Source organism: Phacochoerus africanus, chromosome X, assembly GCF_016906955.1.
Source record: "Phacochoerus africanus isolate WHEZ1 chromosome X, ROS_Pafr_v1, whole genome shotgun sequence".
NCBI lineage: Eukaryota > Metazoa > Chordata > Mammalia > Artiodactyla > Suidae > Phacochoerus > Phacochoerus africanus.
Window position 1 is genome coordinate 102,541,401 of NC_062560.1, and position 21,521 is coordinate 102,562,921.

Sequence of the window (21,521 nt, forward strand, 5' to 3'; positions counted from 1 at the left end):
ACTGACCTAAGAAAGTTTTGCTTGGATTTATGTCAGAGAATGTTTCGCCTATGTACTCTTCTAGGAGTTTTCTGGTGTCAGGTCTTACATTTAGGTCTTTAATCCATTTTGAGTTTATTTTTGTGTATGGTGTTAGAGAATGTTCTAATTTTGTTCTTTTACATGTATCTGTCCAGTTTTCTCAGCACCATTTATTGAAGATTCTGTCTTTTCTCCATTGTATGTTCTTGCCCCCTTGTTGTTGTTGACCGTAGGCGCAGGGGTTTATTTCTGGGTGCTCTATTCTGTTCCGTTCCCCTATGTGTCTGTTTTTATGCCATTACCACAATCTTTTGGTTACTATATCTGACAAAAGAATTTTTGAACTTAAAAAAAAATTTGTAGGAGTTCCTGTCATGGCTCAGCGGAAGCGAATCCAACTAGGAACCATGAGGTTGTGGGTTCAATCCCTGGCCTCGCTCAGTGGGTTAAGGATCCGGCGTTGTCGTGAGCTGTGGTGTGGGTCAGAGATGCGGCTTGGATCTGGCATTGCTGTGGCTGTGGTGTAGGCCGGTGGCTACAGCTCGGATTAGACCCCTAGCCTGGGAACCTCCATATGTCGCGGGTACGGCCCTAAAAAGAAAAAAAAAAATTGTACATGACAATTAAATATTACCCTTGTTTTCTTTTTAATGTCAAACTCCTGTAAATTGTACTGTACACTTATTGACAACTTATTTTTCTTCCTCCCATTTTCTCTTCAATCCCATGAATATGACTCCTGTCTTACAGAACACTTTTTTTTGGCTGTGCCCGAGGCATATGGAAGTTCCCAGCCTAGGGATTGAATCTGTGCTGCAGCAGCTACCCAAGCCACAGCAGTGACAACACCGGATCCTTAGCCCACTGCACCACAAGGGAACTCCACAAGACACTTTTCAGATTCATTGGGGGCCTTACCAAACACCACATCCACCTCTCAGACTTCTGTTTCTGTGTTTCTTCATGCTTTTCAGCACAGTTGGCTGCTTTCTGTTTTTCTTTCTTTCTTTCTTTCTTTTTTTTTTTGGTCTTTTTGTGTTTTTAGGGCCACGTCCACGGCACATGGAAGTTCCCAAGCTAGGGGTCGAATCAGAGCTACAGCTGTGGGCCTACACCACAGCAACGCGGGATCCGAGCTGCGTCTACAACCTACACTACAGCTCACGGTAATGCCGGATCCTTAACCCACTGAGCGAGGCCAGGGATGAAACCCACAACCTCATGGTTCCTAGTCGGATTCATTTCCGCTGCGCCATGACGGGAACTCCTTTCTGTTTCTTGAATTTCTCTCCTCTCTTGGTTTCCATGACCTGCACTCTTTGGAATGTTCTCCTATGTCTCCAGCTGCTCCTTTTCTGTCTTGTTTGCTGACTTTTCTGCTACCCACTGCTCAAGGTGTAGGTGTTGCCCAGAGCCCAGTTCTTAGCACGAATGAGTGAATTCTCACTTTGCCCTTTATCTCTTTACACTCTCCTCTGCTCTCATGGATTCAGCCAGCAGGCCTGCACACCAATGGTTTACACATCTATGCCTTTATCTCTGCTCTCTCCTGAATGCCAGGATCATGCCTCTAACAGTTCACTGAATCACCCATGAGTCTCAGATGCAACGCATGTACCCCTCACTGTTTGTTTACCACCACAAGTCTGTGTTCCCTAAAGTGGATAATGGCATTCACCCTTCCGTCATCCTGCTCAAAACTTCAGAGCCGTTCAGCACTTCCCTCTGATCACCTCCAAGCCCATGAATTCTCTGATCCCCGCTTTTGTCCATTTCCCATTGCCAGGCCCCCATTTGGACCTACTTTGACAACTTACTATTACAACAAACTGCTACCTGAGTCCTAACTTTAGCTTCTACCTCTTTCCTTTCCTGCTCCCTGCAGCCTGTGTTACTTTCCCAAAATAGGAATGGGCTTATGTAACTTCTTTGCTTGGAATATCTCCCAGTTCCCTCTTACATATAGAATAAATACCTGCCGGTTTTGCACGGCACGGCTGCATCTTGATTTCTTTCCTTTCAACCTTATGTCCTAGGGTACGCCAGTCTTGCACCCAGTGTGCCAGTCTGTGGATCCCTGGACAGCCCTCCGTCTCTTGGACATAGCTGCCTGCCCAGCCGAGGGCCTTAATACAGTACAGAGCTCAAGCAGAAAAGACGTGAGCTCTGTACTGTATTAAGTTCCTAATCATCATCTCTATTCAGGCTCAGTTCTCAGTCGTAACTAGTGACTTGGGTGAGAGTCTGTGAATTCGGGGTAGTTTCCATCAGTAACCCGAAGGTAACAACAAATACAAGCGCAGTAGCTCATGTGGATCAGGTACTTACCTACTGTGCCAGGCACTGTTCTGTGTGTTTTATGTGGATATGTTCTTGCGTGCTTTGCAATAACTCCTCACCTGACATCCTTGATGTCGGTGTGGTCGTGGAGAGACTGGCCATTCTCTTCATCCCTTCATCTCAGCACCAGCTGGTGTTGACTGCGTGATCACCGTGGGCCTTTATTACTTTAACTTCACACCCCTAGGGCAGGTACCACGATGACATCCCTTCTGTAGAGGCAGCAGTTGGGGCACAGAGAGAGGTCAGCCAGCTTGCCCAGGGTCACAGAGTGAGTAAATGGTGGGGCTGTGCAATCTGCCTCCATAATTTGTGGCTTCTTTCTCTGGTGTGGGCCAGACTCGAGAGCCCACAGCACAGTGGCCGGGTCAGGCATCGTGACATCCCCGACCCTGCCGGGCGCAGGACCCTGTAGACCAGCAGCCAATAGAGGCCTACTGACCGAAGCTCACAGGTACAGAAAAGTGCAGGAGGGATGTTATTTTCACAAGGAAACATCCTGTCCTCGTTGAGGATAACCCCTTCCCTTCTGATAGACCCTCGAGAATAAATAAATAAAAAGAGAGTGACTGAAGTGGTGCATGTAAAACAGTTTGGTATGGTCATCTGTAAAGTTTTCTTGGAAATATTCAATCCCAAAGTATGACTGCCCGTGATGCAAGCAACTGCTACTCCCAAAGACAAGCTTCTCCAAAGCACATTAAGGATGGCGTGCACAGATCTCACACCACCTCCTCTCCTCCACACCTGTGTTAAAGTCTCATTAAGAATGAGAAATTTAGTCGTTCCCCTTGTGGCTCAGCGTGTTAAGACTCCGACTATTGGAGTTCCCATTGTGGTGCAGTGGAAATAAATTTGATTAGGAACCATGAGGTTGTAGGTTCAATCCCTGGCCTCGCTCAGTGGGTTAAGGATCTGGCGTTGTCGTGAGCTGTGGTGTAGGTCGCAGATGTGGCTTGGATCTGGCATTGCTGTGGTTGTGGCATAGGCCGGAGGCTACAGCTCGGATTTGACCCCTAGTCTGGGAACCTCCATATGCCGCAAGTGTGGCCTTAAAAAGACAGAATGACCAAAAAAAGAATCCGACTATTATCCATGAGGATTTGGGTTTTATCCCTGGCCTTGTTCAGTGGGTTAAGGATCCAGTGTTGCTACAAGGTGCGGCATAGGTCACAGATGGGGCTCGGATCTGGTGTTGCTGTGGCTGTGGTGTAAGCTGGCAGCCACAGGTCCAATTTGACCCCTAGCCTGGGAATTTCCATAAGCTGCAGGTGCAGCCCTAAAAAGAAAAGAAAAAAGAAAAAAAAAATGCATTCCTGTCATGGCGTAGCAGAAACGAATCCGACTAGGAACCATGAGGTTTTGGGTTCGATCCCTGGACTCAGTGGGTTAAGGGTCTGGTGTTGCTGTGAGCTGTGGTGTAGGTCGCAGACGCGGCTTGAATCCCACGTTGCTATGGCTGTGGTGTGGGCCAGCAGCTGCAGCTTGGATTCAACCCCTAGCCTGGGATCCTCCATATGCTGCACATGTGGCCCTAAAAAAAAAAAAAAAAAAAAAAAAATTTAAAGGATTTATAAACGGAATTAATTAAGGACAAAGTGATTAATGTCCTTCAGAATAAAGGTACCAAAGAGGCTGTTTAATCAAATCCCATGTCCCCTCAAAGGCAGGTTTGCTGGCACATCAGGCTGCACTCTGTCTACCTGTCCCCACTTCTCTATTCCAACTCACTGGTGAAGGAGGGGCCACGTCTATAAGTGCCGTGAGTGGAACCACTTCATCATCAGGGCAGGGTGTGGCGTGTCTATGAGTGAGGCTGAGCCATTCCATCCTGGTTTAATTTCTTTTTAAAAGGGGATGGTGGTGATGATGATTGTGCGGGTAAAAACGGTACATCGGGTACATGATGTACAATGTCAAGCACAGGACCCATGTTTAGAAGCTATTCTGAATATTTAGCATAGTAACACATCCCAGGGCACCTGTAAACACCTCCTAAAAAACCGTAAAACCCTCAATCTGGCCTGGCACTTGTTTGGCACTTCTCAGTGGGGAACCAGAATTCAGGAAGTTAAGAGGGGAGACAGAGGGAGAGGGGGTAGGGCGGGGAGGAGAGGGGAGGGAGATGGGTGTAAGGGAAGAGGGCAGCAGTGGGGAAGATGGAAACTCTCCCTGGTCTACAGCAAGGGCCCAAATAAAGGTAAACAAACACCTCTGTAGGACGCCTGCAGCCAGACGTGCTGTGGGGAGTCAGGCAGACATGTGGACATGCTCCTCAGTTATGTCTAAAGTCGAAGGAAGGGCCCCTTGCACTGTACGCGTTCTTGGGGGCACTTGGCACTGGCAGGGTTGCACACTTGCACTCGGAAGCGGGTTAGTAACAAATCTAGAGTACTTGTTGCATTTGCAAGGGACAGGCTGGGTTTCCTGCAGCGGGCTGAGCACAGTGAGTGCTCTGCAGATACAGCCCTAGCTCCCACTACAGTGAGCCCCAGGGGGCCCAGAGGGCTCCGCATGAAAAATCTAGAGCAGGCAGCCCTCTAGCTAATCACTTCGTCTGAATCCCTAGCCCAACTCGAGGACTTTGGGGGCAAATGGAACAGAACCAGAGTCTCAACCATTAGTTACCGATTTTCTGGAGGGGAGAGTCATGCTCAGAGCCCCCACCCCAAGTTGGCACCCCTCTACTTTAGGGCCACAACCTGGCCATGTGCACTGAGCAGGTCTCAACCCCCAAGCCCTCACCCCCACCTGGGGGTGGGGCAGGAATACCAGTAGCGGGCACCTAACCTCAAATGAGTATGCCTTGTACCTGCCACAGACACACTATAACCAGCGCCAGGCTCCTGGAAGGGGACCCGACCTGGCCACTGGTCCCAGCTCTATATCAGACAAGGGCAGCCCCTCTGATCCCAGCGCAGAGTTTGCTTCATCCACAGCACTCAAGACATAGTGCCTCCCCTGAGGGGCAGGGGCAGCCTCCGTGATACCGGCTGTACTTTCTGGAGTGGACGGGGACCGGGAAGAACTGCATGGTCAGTGTCCAGACCAGAACAGGTGCTTTGGCAAAGCCCAGGCACACCCTCGGAGAGGTGAGTGGATGGGACTGCTCCCAGTCATGGCCCTTTACCTCCCTATAGCCTCTCTCTCTCTTCCTTTCCCCCTTTCAGATATGAAGCCTCCTGTGATCTTGGTGACAGTAGCGGGAGGAGGAAATAGGGTCCAAACTGGTGGCGGAGGATGAGGAGGCTGCGGCCAGGAGTCCAGGAAGCAGCAGCAACTGGAGCTGAAGGAGGGGCCGAAGCCTGGGGACAGGCAGTGCGCCTCTGCCGCATCACATTCACTGCTTTGCGGCTGTGGGTGGAGAGCCTTTTACACTGCACTGGATACTCCCATGTGTTCCCCTGGTACACGGCTTGCCCTATATATATATGTAGGTGCCTAGTTCTCCAGGGGGCTAGCTTGTCTCCGCCTTTGACTCTCTTCTGGAGCCCCTTCTCCCCTTTTCAGAGCCAAAAGCCACCTAGAGGGCCCAAGGCCACCAGGGGCTCTTCCCCCAGGACTCTGGGATGTGGGCACCACCTACTGGGCATCAAGGTAAATATTTTCATGCGGTATTTAAATGCATCAAGTATGGAAACTCTGACCAGAGACCTGTTTTGTAAATAACGATTTGGGGGGAAATGTGCGTGAGGCACGGTGGAGCAGGTGCAGGGGCAGATTCTACCTGTGTTTAAATTTTGGTAATATTTTCATCATGGGTTATTTTTGCACTAATTTTGATATTTGTTAAATACTGCATTGACATTATTTAATCAGAGTTCCCTGGTGGAGCATTGGGTTGGGGATCTGGCGTTGTCACTGCTGTAGCTTAGGTTACTGTTGTGGCATGGATTCAAAGGTCCCTGGACTGGGAACTTGTGCATGCCAAGGGTGCAGCCAAAAAAAGAAGAAAAAAAAAACCCCAAAACTTTATCTTTTTTTTTTCATGATTGTACATATGCCTTTGTTTATTTTAAAAATGTTTGAATTAAAGTATAGTAGATTTACAATGTTGTGCCAATTTCTACTGTACAGCAAAGCGATCCAATCATACATACACATTCCCTTTCTTTTTTAAAATGATCTTTATTTTTTCCATTATAGTTGGTTTACAGTGTTCTGTCAGTTTCCTACTGTACAGCAAAGTGACCCAGTCACGCATACATACATACATTCTTTTTCTCACATTATCCTCCATCATGCGCCATCACAAGTGACTAGATACAGTGCCTAGTGTTGTACAGCAGGATCTCATTGCTTATCCATTCCAGAGGCAATAGTTTGCATCTACTAACCCCAGATTCCCAGTCCACCCCACTCCCTCCCCCTCTGCCTTGCTTATATAATCTTCCATCATGGTCTATCCCAAGAGACTGGATATAGTTCCCTGTGCTGTACAGTAGGACCTCATTGCTTATCCATTCTAAATGGAATAGTTTGCATCTACTAACCCCAAACTCCCCGTCCATCCCACTTCCTTCCCCTTGGCAACCACAAGTCTACTCTCTGTGTCCATGAATTTATTTCTGTTCTGTAGATAGGTTCATTTGTGCCATATTTGAGATTCTAGGGGTTCCTGTTGGGGCCCAGCAAAAACAAATCCAACTAGGAACCATGAGGTTGCAGGTTCAGTCCCTGGCCTTGCTCAATGGTTAAGGATCCAGCGGTGCCCTGAGCTGTGGTGAAGGTCGCAGACGTGGCTTGGATCTGGTGGTGCTGTGGCACAGGCTAGCAGCTGCAGCTCCAATTTGATCCTTAGCCTGGGAACCTCTATATGCGGCAGGTGTGACCCTAAAAGCCAAAAAAAAAAAAAAAAATTCTACATGTAAGTGATAGCATATGGTTTGTCTTTCTCTTTCTGACTTAACTTCACTTAGTCTGAGACTCTCCCGTTGCATCCATGTTGCTGCAAATGGCATTATTTGATTCTTTTTTATGGCTGATTAGTAATTCCATTGCATATATGTACCACATCCATTCATCTGTCATGGACATTTAGGTTGTTGCCATGTCTTGGCTGTTGTGAATAGTGCTGCAGTGAACATAGGGGTGCGTGTATCTTTTTCATTGAAAGTTTTGTCCTGATACATGCCCAGGAGTGGGACTGCTGGATCATATATACGATAGTTCTTTTTTTTTTTTTTTTTGGGGGGGCTGTACCCATGGCATATGGAGGTTCCCAGGCTAGGGGTCTAATTGAAGCTACAGCTGCCAGCCTACACCACAGCTCACAGTAATGCCGGATCGTTAACCCCCGAGTGAGGCCAGGGATCAAACCCTCAACCTCATGGTTCCTAGTCGGATTCATTTCTACTGCGCCATGACGGGAACTCCTGATAGTTCTATATTTAGTTTTCTGAGGAACCTCCATATTGTTTTCATAGTGGTTGTACCAATTGACATTCCCACCAACAGTGTAGGAGTGTTCCCTTTTCTCCACACCCTCACCAGCATTTGTTATTTGTAGCCTCACAAAACACTATTTATTTTGATTACAGATTTTTTTTTTGTGGCACATTAAATTTTGTGCAGGAGGGAAAACCTCTGTAAGCTGAGTATTACAGAAAAGTGTACTGGGGTGGGGGGCATGCAGGGGATAAACATTTTAAAACAAGCATGAAATAACAGCCACATGTTTTAACTTCATCCACATCTATGATTACTGAACGTTTGTCATTTTTTTCTTTCAGAAAGGAGTTTGCAAGACGCATGGGAGTGACTGAAGCCAGAGTGCAGGTCAGTAAACCTGGGGAAAAAAAAAAAAAAACTTGGCAGGGCAGCCACTCTAAACCCTTCAGGACTTGGAAACTTTGTCCTGGACATTCTCATATTGGTTGGTTTTTTATTGTCTTTTCCATGACTGGAAAATACATTTTGATCTTTGGGGGCTTTAAGGGGTAGTAAATGGGATCATTAAATTCCAAATTATGGAAATAGCCCATTACCGGTGGGAACTATGAGTTCCCAAAGGGGAGAAATAGAACAGAACCACTTTTCCTACACCCATCATCCAACCTACATACCATCCAAGTATCCTCATTTATCTTCTATCCATCCTCTAGCTATCTTATATGTAAGATATATTTTCTTCCAATAAAGTTCAAGTCCTCTTAACAGAAGTATCCTTGGGATGTTAGTCCTCCTTAAAGCAATCCTTCTGTCTTTGGTGTAGTCAAGCTGGGACTCAGTCTGACCTGGAAGTATTCAAGTTAATGCATTGAGAAGCTGGGTTATAAGAGGGTTCAATTGTACTAAATTATTTAAAATATTCAAAACCAAGCATAATCTCTGAGATAAAATGAGTGATTCTGTAAAATATTTTGGCCCTGGTACAAGGGAGTAATTGGTCCAGAGAACACACTATAGGAGGAACTGGCATAAGTTTGGCTGTACTCAGATGGGGTTGAGAGCTTAAAGTCCAGGTCCTCTGCTGTTGTTTTTTAGCACTTGGTAAAGCAAGGTAGGGAGTGGCAGCCCTAAATTTGTCTTTAAAAACAAAACAAAAACCAATTATGGATAAAATTCCACTGACCCAAAAAGGGTGAAAAGGAGAATTCTAATATATAGTCAAAATATGCCTTGCAGATGTCATACAAATTCAGTGTTATAAAACTACCAAATGCATAAGTGAATATTCTCTTGAGGAATTTCTTTCTTTTTTTTTTTTTTTTTTTTTTGCTATTTCTTGGGCCGCTCCCCAGCATATGGAGGTTCCCAGGCTAGGGGTCGAATCAGAGCTGTAGTCTCCGGCCTACGCCAGAGCCACAGCAACGCGGGATCCGAGCCGTGTCTGCAACCTACACCACAGCTCACGGCAGCGCCGGATCGTTAACCCACCAAGCAAGCGCAGGGACCGAACCCGCAACCTCATGGTTCCTAGTCGGATTCGTTAACCACTGTGCCGCGACGGGAACTCCTCTTGAGGAATTTCTAAGACCTTAAGTATTTTTTCCCCTTTTGGTGATACAATTAGGAACAAGTGGGTTTGTGGAATTTGTTTGGTGCCAGTCGGGTGACTTCTCAATTCAGGGTTGACTTGGACCTCGGTTAATCTGAAGGACTTTTCCATTTCCTCAAACAGTGGTGACTTATTTGTAGGTCATAGGATCAAAAGGTGACTGACTACTCGAGACCACAGAAAACCTTAAGTTGCATCTAAGAAGTATTGGTGGGGGGAAAATCAGGATGAGCTTATTACTAGCTCTGCTGCAGAGAGCCTGTGTGCAGGCAGCGATGCAGACGGGCCACAGGGCTGGGGGGTACGGGGCGTGGGGAAAGCAGCACTGGCCTCCTGAGGCCCCGGGCTGGGCTCACAGTCAGGTCTGGCCAGGGCTTGGGAGGCCAGGCCTCTGCTTTCTCAAGCAGGCACAGCTGGGTCAGAGGAAAAGAAAAACTGGACTTTTGGTGAATTGCTTTTCCTAGGCTTATGTAGTGGTCTCTTAGTGGAGTTCAGAAAGGAACCACAAGAAACAAATAAGGGAAAAGAGAATGTTTTTGTCTGTTTCCAAACTACAGCTCGAACCTCCCTTTCTCTTTTGTTAGAAATTGAGGTATAATTGACATACATTGTATTAGTTTCAGGTGTACAACATAATGACTTTATACACATTTATATACATTATAAAATGATCACCACAATAAGTCTAGCTAACATCCATGACCACACAGTTACAGATTCTTATTTTCTTTCTTTTTTGCTTTTTAGGGCCGCACTTCCTAGGCTAGGGATCCAATTGGAGCTATAGCCACTGGCCTACACCACAGCCACAGCAATTCGGGATCCGAGCTCCGTCTGTGGCCTACACCACAGCTCACGGCAGCACTGGATCCAAGACCCATTGAGCGAGGCCAGGGATCGAACCTGCGTCCTCATGGATACTAGTCAGATTCATTTCCCCTGAGCCACAGGACAGGAACTCCTGCACTGGCCTTCTTTAGACTATATACTCATGCAGAGGAAGGATCCTAAATCCTAAAATCAGAGAGCAAAAGTGAGGAGTCAGGCAAGGAGAGGAGGCCCACAGTATCACAATTTGTAGTCTGGGAACTTCCAAAAGGATTAAATACAATGTAAATCCCATTAACTAGGATGTGGAGTGGACAGTGAGGTTTAATTTACATGGTTTTGTTCTTTTTTTTTTTTTTTTGGATAGTTGCTAGGCATTCCAGGAAAAGCCTTTTGTATGACCCCACCTCCACACTGTTTTAAAAAATGTACTGAAGTATAATTAACATACAACATTATATTAGTTTGAAGTATAAAACATGATTTGATAATTGTATAAATTGGGAAATGATCACAGTAAGTTTAGTTAACATCTGTCATCACAGAGCTAAAAAACTTTTCTTCTTAGGAGAACTTTAAGATCTACTCTCTTAGCAACTTTCAAATAGGCAAACGGTATTAACTATAGTCACCATGCTGTATATTAGATCCCCCATGACTTAAGTTTGTACCTTTGACTCCCCTCACCCATTTCTCCCACTGACTAATCTGTTCTATGAGCTTGTTTTTAATTAGCGGGGAGAGGGTTTGTTGTTTGTTTTTAGATTCCTCCACGTAAAGTGAGATCACACAGTATTTTTCTAATTTGACTTAGCATAACGTCCCCAAGGTCCACCCATGTTTTAGCAAATGCAAGGTTTCCTTCTTTTTTGTGGCTGAATATTCCAATGTATACACAGACATAGCTCATTTTACTGTACTTCATAGATACTGCATTTTTTTTTTTTTACAAATTGAATATTTGTGGCTATCTTTCATCCAGCAAGCCTATCAGCACCATTTTTCCAACAGTGTTTGCTCACTTCATATCTCTGTGTCACATTTTGGCAATTCCAGCAATATTTCAGACTTTTCCATTATTATTATATTTGTTATGGTGATCTGTGGTCCGTGATCTTTGTTACTACTGTAAAAACATTACAACTTGCTGAAGGCTCAGATGATGGTTAGCATTTTTTAGCAGTAAAGTGTTTTTATTTGTAAAAAATTCTATTAAGTATAATTGATTTACAATGTTAATTTCTTCTGTACAGCAAAGTGATTCAGTTATACATATTCATACATCCATTCCCATATAGGTTATCACAGAATATTGAGTAGACTTTCCTGTGCTATAAGCAATAAAGTATTTTTATTTATTTTATTTTTTTCTTTTTAGGGCCGCACCCAGAGCATATGAAGTTTCCAGGCTAGGGGTTGAATCAGAGCTGCAGCTGCCAGCCTATGACACAGCCACAGCAACACCAGATCCTTAATCCATGGAGCAAGGCCAGGGATCCAACCCGTGTCCTCATGGATACTAGTTAGGTTCGTTACCACTGAGCCACGATGGGAGCTCCCAGACCACTTTTTTAACTCTCAAGAGGTTTCAGAGGATGAATGACCCCTTAGTCATACTTGAAGGAAACCTTCTTTCTAAAAATCCATCATGTTCCTTCCTGTTATTACTTCAGACTGAAGATGGGCTTTTTAAACAGCAGGTTGTTTCTCTCGATATGACTTTGAAAGGGGTTGAGTTTTTACCCTGCTTAGTTTCCCCCATCACCAGGGTGACACTGGCTCTAGTGAGGAGGGCAGAGCAGCTAGGGTGCTGTCAGGACACTAACATTTCTTTATCCTGTTACCAGGCAAAGCATTAACAGCAAGGGCACTGTGCAGTTCACTAGCTAGCCTGCATCTAGGACATGGAAAATGATTAAAGAATACTAAAAGGGGGAGGATAGGAGCCAAGCAATAAGCCTAGGCCAGAGTTTGGCACGTATAGTCCACGCTCACTAGGGTGGGCTGAAGGGAGGGCTGCAGTAGTAAGTTTCCTAAGATATTTAGACAATAATGAAATAGTTTCTTCCATTTCATCAATAGCATATAGATTCACATGTTGTATTTTTCTATGAAGACATGATTTACTCAGTATACTAAATCAGTCACTTCTTCCCCTCTGACGGTTTGGTCTAAGAATTCGAAGGCCAACTGTTGGAGGTTTCAGAGGGCTTTCACTCTCAGAAGGATGTCCCCCGTTCCCATGGGTCATCCTGTGTCATACTCTTGAATGGACCCATTATAGCTGTATTTTCTTTTGGAGTCCAACTGGAGTTGGGTTCCTTTGGTGCCACTGCAGCCCCAAACACTCAGGCAGCCCATGCCATCCTCGCATTGTCTGCCCTTGCCTCCTCCACCTGTGCCTTCCTTTGGCTTGGCTTTGTTTGGACTGGCATGGGCCCCTGTCATCAGCATTTTGTAGTCCCTATCTTGTAAGACATGTTTCCTATGACAGGTTTTCCAAAGTGTTTTTCTGCCAGACTCAAATTTTTCGTAGCACATCAACAAGAGCAGTTCACCAAATGTGCCGTAAAGGAATCGGGTAAATGAAAACAGTGCATTGTGTTTTTATAGGGCACATTTTTGTGTTTTCAGTAAAGCTGTGAATTCTCTGTATACTTGTTTTTGTGCAACAAATGGGGTTAGTACTGTATGGATTAAGAACTGCTAAGGAGGGAGTTACTGTTGTGGTTCAGTGGTTATGAACCCAGCTAATACCCATGAGCACACGTTCGATCTCTGGCCCCGCTCAGGGTGTTAAGGGGTTGGTGTTGCTGTGAGCTGTGGTCTAGGTCTAAGATGAGGCTCGGCTCCGGCGTTGCTATGGCCATGGCTCCAATTCAACCCCTACTCTGGGAACTTCCATATGCCGTGGGCGTGGCCCTAAAAAGAAAAGAAAGAAAGAACGAACTGCTGAGGAATGTCAAGGAGATCTCTTTTCATGAGGTGACATCCCTGAGTCACTATTACTAGGCCCTGCATTTCTCAGATATATACACATGCAAGATGGGGTCGGGAGGGTCTCTAGTGAGAGAACAGTGTGTTGCAAGACGGGGCGGTGCTCCATTCATGATGAGGAGCTCAGACACAATCCTAGACTCTAAAGGAATCTTCCTAAGAATCTACTCTTCATTGGACTTTATAGGAACATGGCATCCAAACATTCACCTAGTTTTATTCTAGATGCTGTAAATTCTGTTCACTGCTCTCCCTTTTTCTTTCTTTCTTTCTTTCTTTCTTTTTTTTTTTTTTTTTTGGTCTAAAATTTTTAGGGCTGCACCTGTGGCGCATGAAGGTTCCCAGGCTAGGGGTTGAATCGGAGCTGTGGCTGCCGGCCTACGCCACAGCCACAGCAACGCCAGATCTGGGCCATGTCTGTGACCTATGCCATAGCTCACAGTAACGCCAGATTCTTAACCCACTGAGCAAGGCCAGGGATCGAACCTGCAACCTCATGGTTCAGATTAATGGATCTTTGAAAAGACGCAGTCAGACGTTGACTTTCTTCATGCTATCTTCCTCATGTGAAACTTCAGGCTAGAAAACCCAAAACAAAAATGAAATGTGATAAGAAATAAGGAATAACTGTTAACTTTTTAGGCATTGTGATGGTACTGCGGTTATGTTTAACAAAGAAATCTCTCTTTTAGAGAAACATGCTAAATTATTTACAAATAAAATGGTATCTGGGATTTGCTTCAAATAGTTGGGGTGGTAGCAACAACGTCACACAAGTTAATTGTTCAAGATGGGTGATGTATACATTATTCTCTATACTTGTATATATATTTGACCTTTTCCATAATAAAAATTAAAAAAACCTGGTCATCTCTTATTTTGCTTTTGCTGGGCTTTTTGTATTACATTCATCTGAAAATTAAAATGCATTAAAATTGAAAAAAGTTTACCTCTAAAACCTTAATGCCTTTGAGCAGATAAGTATGCTTTTGATGTTCTATTTGTTGTGACAAAGAAATTCATTCATTCAAACGTTTATGCCACAGACTGCTAGTAGCAGCTGAAGTGGTGCTTTTCTTTGGCTCTTCATCCTCTATGGTATATGTTCATCAGACTGAATATAAAGAAAACGGTAGTAAGAGTCTGAAAAGTGTTAAAATATGGACTACAGGAGTTTCCATCGTGGCTCAGGGGAAACAAATCTGACTAGTATCCATAAGGACTCAGGTTTGATCCCTGGCTTTGCTCAGTGGGTTAAGAATCTGGTGTTGCCGTGAGCTGTGGTGTAGGTCGAAGATTCGGCTCAGATCTGGTGTGGCTGTGGTATAGGCCGGCGGCTATAGCTCCCATTAGACCCCTAGCCTGGGAACCCTCATGTGCCAGGGGTGAGGCCCTAAAAAGACAAAAGAAAAAATATATGGACTACAGAGTATATTATAGACCTAAATTTTTTTTTGGCTTTTTGGTTTTTTAAATTAGACCTAAATTTTTTCAGTAACAAATTGATTTGCCCAAGAACTATTAAAAGCCAGCACTGAACTGCTTTTGTAACAGTACAGTTTAAGGGTCAACCAATTTCAAAATAATATAAAAGTCATTTGCATAATGTTTTCAAGTTTTTTTTTGTTTTCTTTTTTTTTGTCTTTTTGCCTTTTCTAGGGCCGCTCCTGCGGCATATGGAGGTTCCCAGGCTAGGGGTCTAATCGGAGCTGTAGCCACCGGCCTACACCAGAGCCACAGCAACGTGGGATCCGAGCCACGTCTGCGACCTACACCACAGCTCACGGCAACGCCGATCCTCAACCCACTCAGCAAGGCCAGGGATTGAACCCGCAACCTCATGGTTCCCAGTCGGATTTGTTAACCACTGAGCCACAAAGGGAACTCCTGTTTTCAAGTTTATAAAGTGCTATTCACACTTCAGCCAGCATGGAGGATTTGTATTTTCAGAAGAAACCACAGGGCAAAAGTAAGGAAACAGGAACCATAAGGAAAGATGAAAGAAACTGGAGCTAAGAAGGCTGAGGGAGGAAAGTTCCTGTTGTGGCTCAGTGATAAGGAACCCAACTAGTATCCATGAGGATGCAGGTTCGATCCCTGGCCTCACTCAGTGGGTTAAGGATCTGGTGTTGCTGTGAGCTGCAGTGTAGGTCACAGACTCGGCTAGGATCCTGTGATGCTGTGGCTGTGGTGTAGGCTGGCACCTGCAGCTTGGATTCAACCCGTAGCCTGGGAACTTCCATATGCTGCAGGTACAGCCCTAAAAAACAAAAACAAAAAAAAAAGGGAAGAAGGCTGAGGGAACACTTCATAATTCTATTCTATGTGAGTTAAGTTTTATTTGGGGCAAAATTAGGACTATAGCCCGGGAAGCAGCATTTCAGAGAGGTCTGAGAAACCGCTCCCAGAGGCAGGGGGGAAGGTCAGTATATATGTGACTTTGGTGAAGGGGGGGGTAAATGCAATCAGGCACACATTTTACAGAAGGTTGCTGCTAGTGTCATGAAGGCTAATGCTGGTCATGAGGAGCAGATGTTACCATGAAGGGTTTTAGTGCTTTTCTAGATGTGAGGAGATGCAAGAATTGGGCTCATAAAATCTCCTAAAAATATCTATCTGTAGACCTGTTCTGCCAGTTTTCTCAGAGCACAGAGTGTCTCACTCCTAATTTCCACCTTGAGCTCTTTCAGGGGGTGTTGAGGGTCAGCAGCTGCAGCGGCTTATGGTTTAATCCTTACAGAGGTAAATGGCAAGTGCCAGTCTCCAGCAGGCAAAAAAAAAAAAAAAAAAAATTCAAAACAATATAAATGCAGTATTTGTTTTAACAGTCAACCCTTCTATGAATAGGAAATTGACCACTCCCCATAATTATAATTTAAAGAGAACAGTTAGCATGCTAAAATCCACTAGCAACATGTTTTCTTAGGGATGTTCCACGGTTGTTTCTTTTTTGGGCGGGGGCATGATTGAAGCATTAGGAAGTTCCCAGGCCAGGGGTTGAACCCATGCCACAGCAGTGATAACACCTAATCCTTAACTACTAGGCCACCAGGGAACATCTATCTATGTTCCATATTTTTAAAACTTAAGGGATATAAAAGGGAAAATCACAAGAAAGAAGAAATACTTGAGATGTACTTAAAGTTCCTCACTTAGTAAGGAAAAAATTAAATAGACGCTGGATTTAACAAATGTTATATTTTTAAGTGCATTTTTTTTAAAAGACTGTGATTCAGGATTATATTAGCTAGGGCTGCCATAAAAAAAAATGCCAGAGACTGGATGGCTTAAACAACAGAAATGTATTTTCTCACCATTCTGGAGGTTTGAAATCCAAGATCAGGGTGCCATCAGGGTTGGTTTCTGGTGAGATCTCTTCCTGGCTTGTAGACTGCCTCATGGGGCCTCTCCTCTATGTCCTCAGGGGAGGGGGGTAAAGAGCGAGAACTGAATTAGGGCCTCATCCTTAAGAATTTATTTAACCGTAATTACCTCCTTAAAGGTCCTGTTGCCTAATACAGTAACTCTGAGGGTTAGGGCTTCAACATAGGAAATCTGGGGGCACACAGTTCAGCCTATAACAAGATTCTTTGGAGAAAGTTCTCATACTTTAAGGAGCTCCCAATTTTCTAATCCCCTCTCAATTTTCCAGAAGATATGGGCATGTAAATTATAACTCAATAGCTGAATTTTGTTTACATATATATATATATATATATACACACACACATTCTGGACTTAAACATATTCAAATTTATACATATTCAAATTCAACAAGTCCAGTTATCTATTCTCCCTTTATGTTTTAAACTTTAATAAAATGGTGTAAATGTAAACTCAACACTTAGGATCTGATGTTCTGATAGAACTATCAAATGGTGCAGACTACAGACAGCCTGGGTAGGCTGTCAAGTGCATCCCTTCTGCTATGCGTGACATAGCCCCTAACTGCTCATTTCATCTTCTGCAATATGTCCCAGAAACAGTCTTACATTTGGGAGTTACTTCATTTGTTTATGCATATTTATGAAAGGAAAAAGAAGTCTGTTCCAACTTGGTTAAAATTTTAGTTTTCAGAAACCCGGGAATTAGTAAAGACACTTCTAAAATATGAAGCACCAGAAGAAGTAGAAAATAAGGGGAGCTCTGCAAAGTTCTATGTGACAAAAGCTGTATTCAATGAGATAAAGGGTTTTCTGTTTTCCCTTTACTTCCTTTTTGGAAAAGGAGTACACTGTATATCTGCTCTTTGGAGAACATTTTAAAAATTTCTGTTTTATTATGTTTGTCATTTCTTGCTATTACCCATAAACTGGAAAAAAAAACCAGAAGCTTAAGTTCCCACAGTTTAGCTGCTTATGTCTCTGTTTTGTTTTGGCTGCTGCCTAAGGTATATGGAAGTTCCCAGGCTTGGGATGAGCCATAACAGCAAGAATGCCAAATTCTTAACTACTAGGCTACCAGGGAACTCCTCTATTTTGCTTTTTGTTTTTAAATCCTTACAAAATAAATGTATTTGGTTTCATGGGTAAATTATTTTTTACTTCTTTATTCAGGGGGAAACATTTCCTAAAAATGTGATCACTATTTTTATCCCCCTTTTTACAGGTGAAGAAACGATGCGGCTCGGATCTGGTGTGGCTGTGGTGTAGCCAGCAGTTGCAGATCCAATTTGATCCCTAGCCTGGGAACTTCCATATGCCTAGGGTGCAGCCCTAAAAAGTGAAAGAAAAGAAAAGAAAAAGAAATGCAGCTTGGAGAGGTTAAGTAATTTGCCCAATGTCTTGACTTTCTTAAATTAACATCTGCTAAGCGGAGGATAGCATGCCAGATGGTGAGCCAATGTTCAACAACAGTCCATAAGAGAAATTGAAATAGAGTAGTTTATTACTCACAGGTCCTGGAGAAAGTACCCAGGACACCTTAAGGGGCCACAGGGGGAAGGCAAGGTAGGGTGCAGGCAGAGAGTGTCAGGACCTGGGACATGCCTTTATTAGGGTCTCTGAATGGAGTACTTTGGGGTTCCCAGGCTAGGGTCAGACTGGTCAATTTAAACCAAAAGAGTAGGGATTTGGATAAGCCCCACTGGGTCTTCTCTAAGGGGGCAATATTGCACACAGGCACTGGAAGCCAGGGAGACTGTAGATCAAAGGGCTGCTGGGGAAGTCATATCAGGAACTTAGATTTGCTTGTGACTCTATCTGGGGCATGTGCTTACATCAGTTTAGGGTCCCCGAAAGTCCTGCAAATAAAATGGACGCTGAGGCAGCAACACCGTGAGTAGCTCAGGTAAACTCTTGACACCCGAGGTCATATAGGTATTAAGTGGCAAAGCAGGGCTTCAAACTCAGGCTGTCTGAATCCAGCCACTATTCTCCTTCTCACTATGCTTTATGTCCCACTGCTGGAAGAAAAACAATCATCAAGACATCTCCCAAAAGTTGTAATTTCAACCTGCCCCTAGATGCCTGTAATGTTTGTAAATTTCTCATTTTTTTTTTAACAGTCAAGGCACTTAGGTATGAATACTTATACAGCAGTAATTAAAACCTTTCCTTAAACTATTTTTCCATCCCAGTTCTCACTTTCATTAGAGCAAAACTGATCTCACTCTCCCCTCATTCCTCAATGTCAAGATTGAAACCACTTCACAAGACCTTTCTCAAAGCAGCCTCATGGGCAGTTGCAGGTGCCCACATCACTTTTCCTACATTCATCCCATCAGGTCTTGGGGGAAGGTTTTCTCCTCCCCAGTTTAAACCCTTAATCTCAATGGTTCCCAACTCTCTACAAAGAATTTCTATTTACACATCCTGTTATCTCAAACCGATCTCTTCATCCATTTACACAATGATCGAACGCTTACTAAGTGCTAAGCACTGCGATTTCTGTAATGAATAAAATCAGGCTCCTCCTTTCCACAACCCAGTCTAGTGGAGAATAAAAACTTGCTCACAAATAACCCTGAGTAAATAAATGCCATACATAGGTTTGGTTCCCTGAGCAATGTCCGCTGCCAGATCAGAGGTGGAAGGGGCCCAAGGATGAGTGAAATTAACGGAGAGAAACGGCGAATAAGGAGCTGTCGTGGATAGGCAGAAGCAAAAGATGGAATGGGCACAAGGAAGGTAGAAAGGAGTGAAATGCGAACAGGGAAAAGCGGGTTGAGAGATGAGGCGGACTCGGAAGGCATGTGAACTCCTTTGAGCGAAGGTGCGGCCGCATCACTCACCTCCTCCCGGTCCTCATTCAGGAGGCTGAGTCCCGGCTCGTTGCTCCCGGAGCAGCAGCAGCGAGAGCAACAGACGCGCTTGGCAGACGAGGAGGCAGAAGCGGAGAGGGCGCCCTCGCGAACCGCACCGCGAGCCGGAGCCGTAGGACTGGTTTCGGGAGCCTCGGCTCAGGCCACCCCAGTCCGGGCCGAGAGCAAGAATGCGAGCGAGAACGGCGGCCCCGCGGGCTCGGGGCTCTTGGACCAACTGCGATGCTTCCCACTGTGGGCTGCGCGAGCCAGACACCTGAGCCATTGCTGCGGGAAAAGAGGGAGCCATATCACTAGCCCAGGAAGATCTCGGACCTTTCGTTCCCAGAACCCGCCACTGCGCAAAACTGCGAAAACTGTGGAAATCGTTCCTGGTACGTCGTTAAAATCCTTCCCCAGTCCTACGTGGCCTCCAGCCGGCGTGAAAAGCCGTGCGTGCATCCAAGTAAATAAGCCGCCGCTGCAATCGGTTCCGCGCATCCTTCCGGTTCCGCGGGAGGCTCGCCGGGTCTAAATTGGATCAGAGACCGTGTCTTTCTCAACCTCGTACTTGAAATGACTGAAAGGAAGGATGACAGACTACAGGATACATTTCAGAGTGGCCGTTTCACCAACACAGTCAATTCTGCTTGTGTTTCAGGTGCTTTCTGTGCGTGTGTCTGTTACATATTCAATACTATTGGATGCTTACTGTGCCTCATCCGTGTGTTTGTGTATGTATGTACATATACATAATATATGCACAGATGTGCGTATATATGTACATATAGAATATATAGGAATGGCTCAAATAGAATTACATTTTTTTCCTGAATATCCTGATTTAAGATAAAAATCTAAATGGCATGAGAAAAATCAAATTATTCAAAATGTTTCCTATGCAGCTGACAGTGTGTTTATTTTAGTGTTATCAGATTCAGCAAAACGAAAAAAAATACATGGACTCGCTTACATTTGAATTTCAGATAAACAATAATGTTTTAGTATAAATGTGTCCCATACAATAAAAACGCACTATTAAATAAGTATTTTCTATTAAAGATGAGGAGATAGCCACTATTATACCTCCTCCTGCCTCTCCCACCACCTCTAAAATGTATACCTTATATTCTAAGGCTTTTCACTTGCTGTTTGAAAAGATGGATTGGGAAGCAGCCCCAGATATCTGGAAGCCAGCCAGCACTCAGGCTGTGTACGTACTTCTGTTGGACATAAGCTCACTAGGTGACTGACCAAGTGAGACAAAACAGGATCACTTCATAATTTTGTGTAAGCACAGACCAAAAAAAAAAAAAAAAATCACTATGCCATCCAGAAAACACCAAATACCCCCTCTCTTGGCCAAAATGGGTGACTGCTACTTTACCAATTACAGCTTTATTCTGTTATAGTCTGGCCTTCGTATAGATAAGATTATTGAGATGCCCAAGTATATAATTGCCTCTGCTTTCCGACTGACCACGTATGAATTGGAGCAGATTCCCACTTCCTTAGACACTCCCCCAAATCGTCCAAATACTATAGTAGGTTCTTTCTAACATTCTCTTACTGAAGCACCCCCACAGTTCCCAATGGTGTTCGTTCTCCCTCCCTGTAAAGAATAATAAACCCAACTTGTCAACCATGAGTATATTTCTGGTAGCCTTTGGTCGAGGCTACCAGACCTTTGACATGTTCCAATGCCTAGAATGCCCTTCCCTAGATATTTGCATGGCTCTTTCCCTTAGTTCATTCCCCTCTTTGCTCATATATCATCTTTTCAGAGAGATTTTTCCTGGCTACACTGTTTACAATAGCACCCTCATCATTCTCTATCCCTTTAGACTGTTTATTTTTCCTCATAGCATTCATTACTATCTGATATTATATTATATATTTAGATAATATGTTTATTGTATGGGTTTCCTATTAGAATCTAAGTTTCATGAAGGATAGGACTTCATCTTGATGATGATTGGATCCACAGTGTGTAGAGCATTGCCTGGCACAAAATAAATACTAACATATTTAATGAACAAATGAATGGATGGATTTTTATTGTATCAGAGTTTATATTAGCTTCATGCTGTTACA

General features: G+C 44.2%; 3 long non-coding RNA genes across 5 annotated transcripts; 1 reads left to right on the top strand and 2 right to left on the bottom strand.

Moving 5' to 3' along the window:
- The first annotated feature begins 4,521 nt into the window (after positions 1–4,521).
- Positions 4,522–20,148, top strand: LOC125118576 (uncharacterized). Of its 3 annotated transcripts, XR_007132856.1 has the most exons (4): positions 4,522–5,768; positions 5,872–5,958; positions 8,094–8,139; positions 17,795–17,826. It is a non-coding gene; the product is annotated as an uncharacterized LOC125118576 (long non-coding RNA). The 3 variants fall into 3 exon arrangements; XR_007132857.1 differs by lacking the exon at positions 17,795–17,826 and adding an exon at positions 19,440–20,148 and having other exon boundaries at positions 4,522–5,958; XR_007132855.1 differs by having other exon boundaries at positions 4,522–5,958.
- LOC125118575 (uncharacterized) lies at positions 7,823–17,596 on the bottom strand. The gene is made up of 3 exons (XR_007132854.1): positions 16,501–17,596; positions 8,427–8,597; positions 7,823–8,149 (listed from the first exon to the last, which is right to left on the bottom strand). It is a non-coding gene; the product is annotated as an uncharacterized LOC125118575 (long non-coding RNA).
- Positions 18,052–19,569, bottom strand: LOC125118577 (uncharacterized). Its single transcript, XR_007132858.1, has 2 exons — positions 19,419–19,569; positions 18,052–18,590 (listed from the first exon to the last, which is right to left on the bottom strand). It is a non-coding gene; the product is annotated as an uncharacterized LOC125118577 (long non-coding RNA).
- Positions 20,149–21,521: the final 1,373 nt, after the last annotated feature.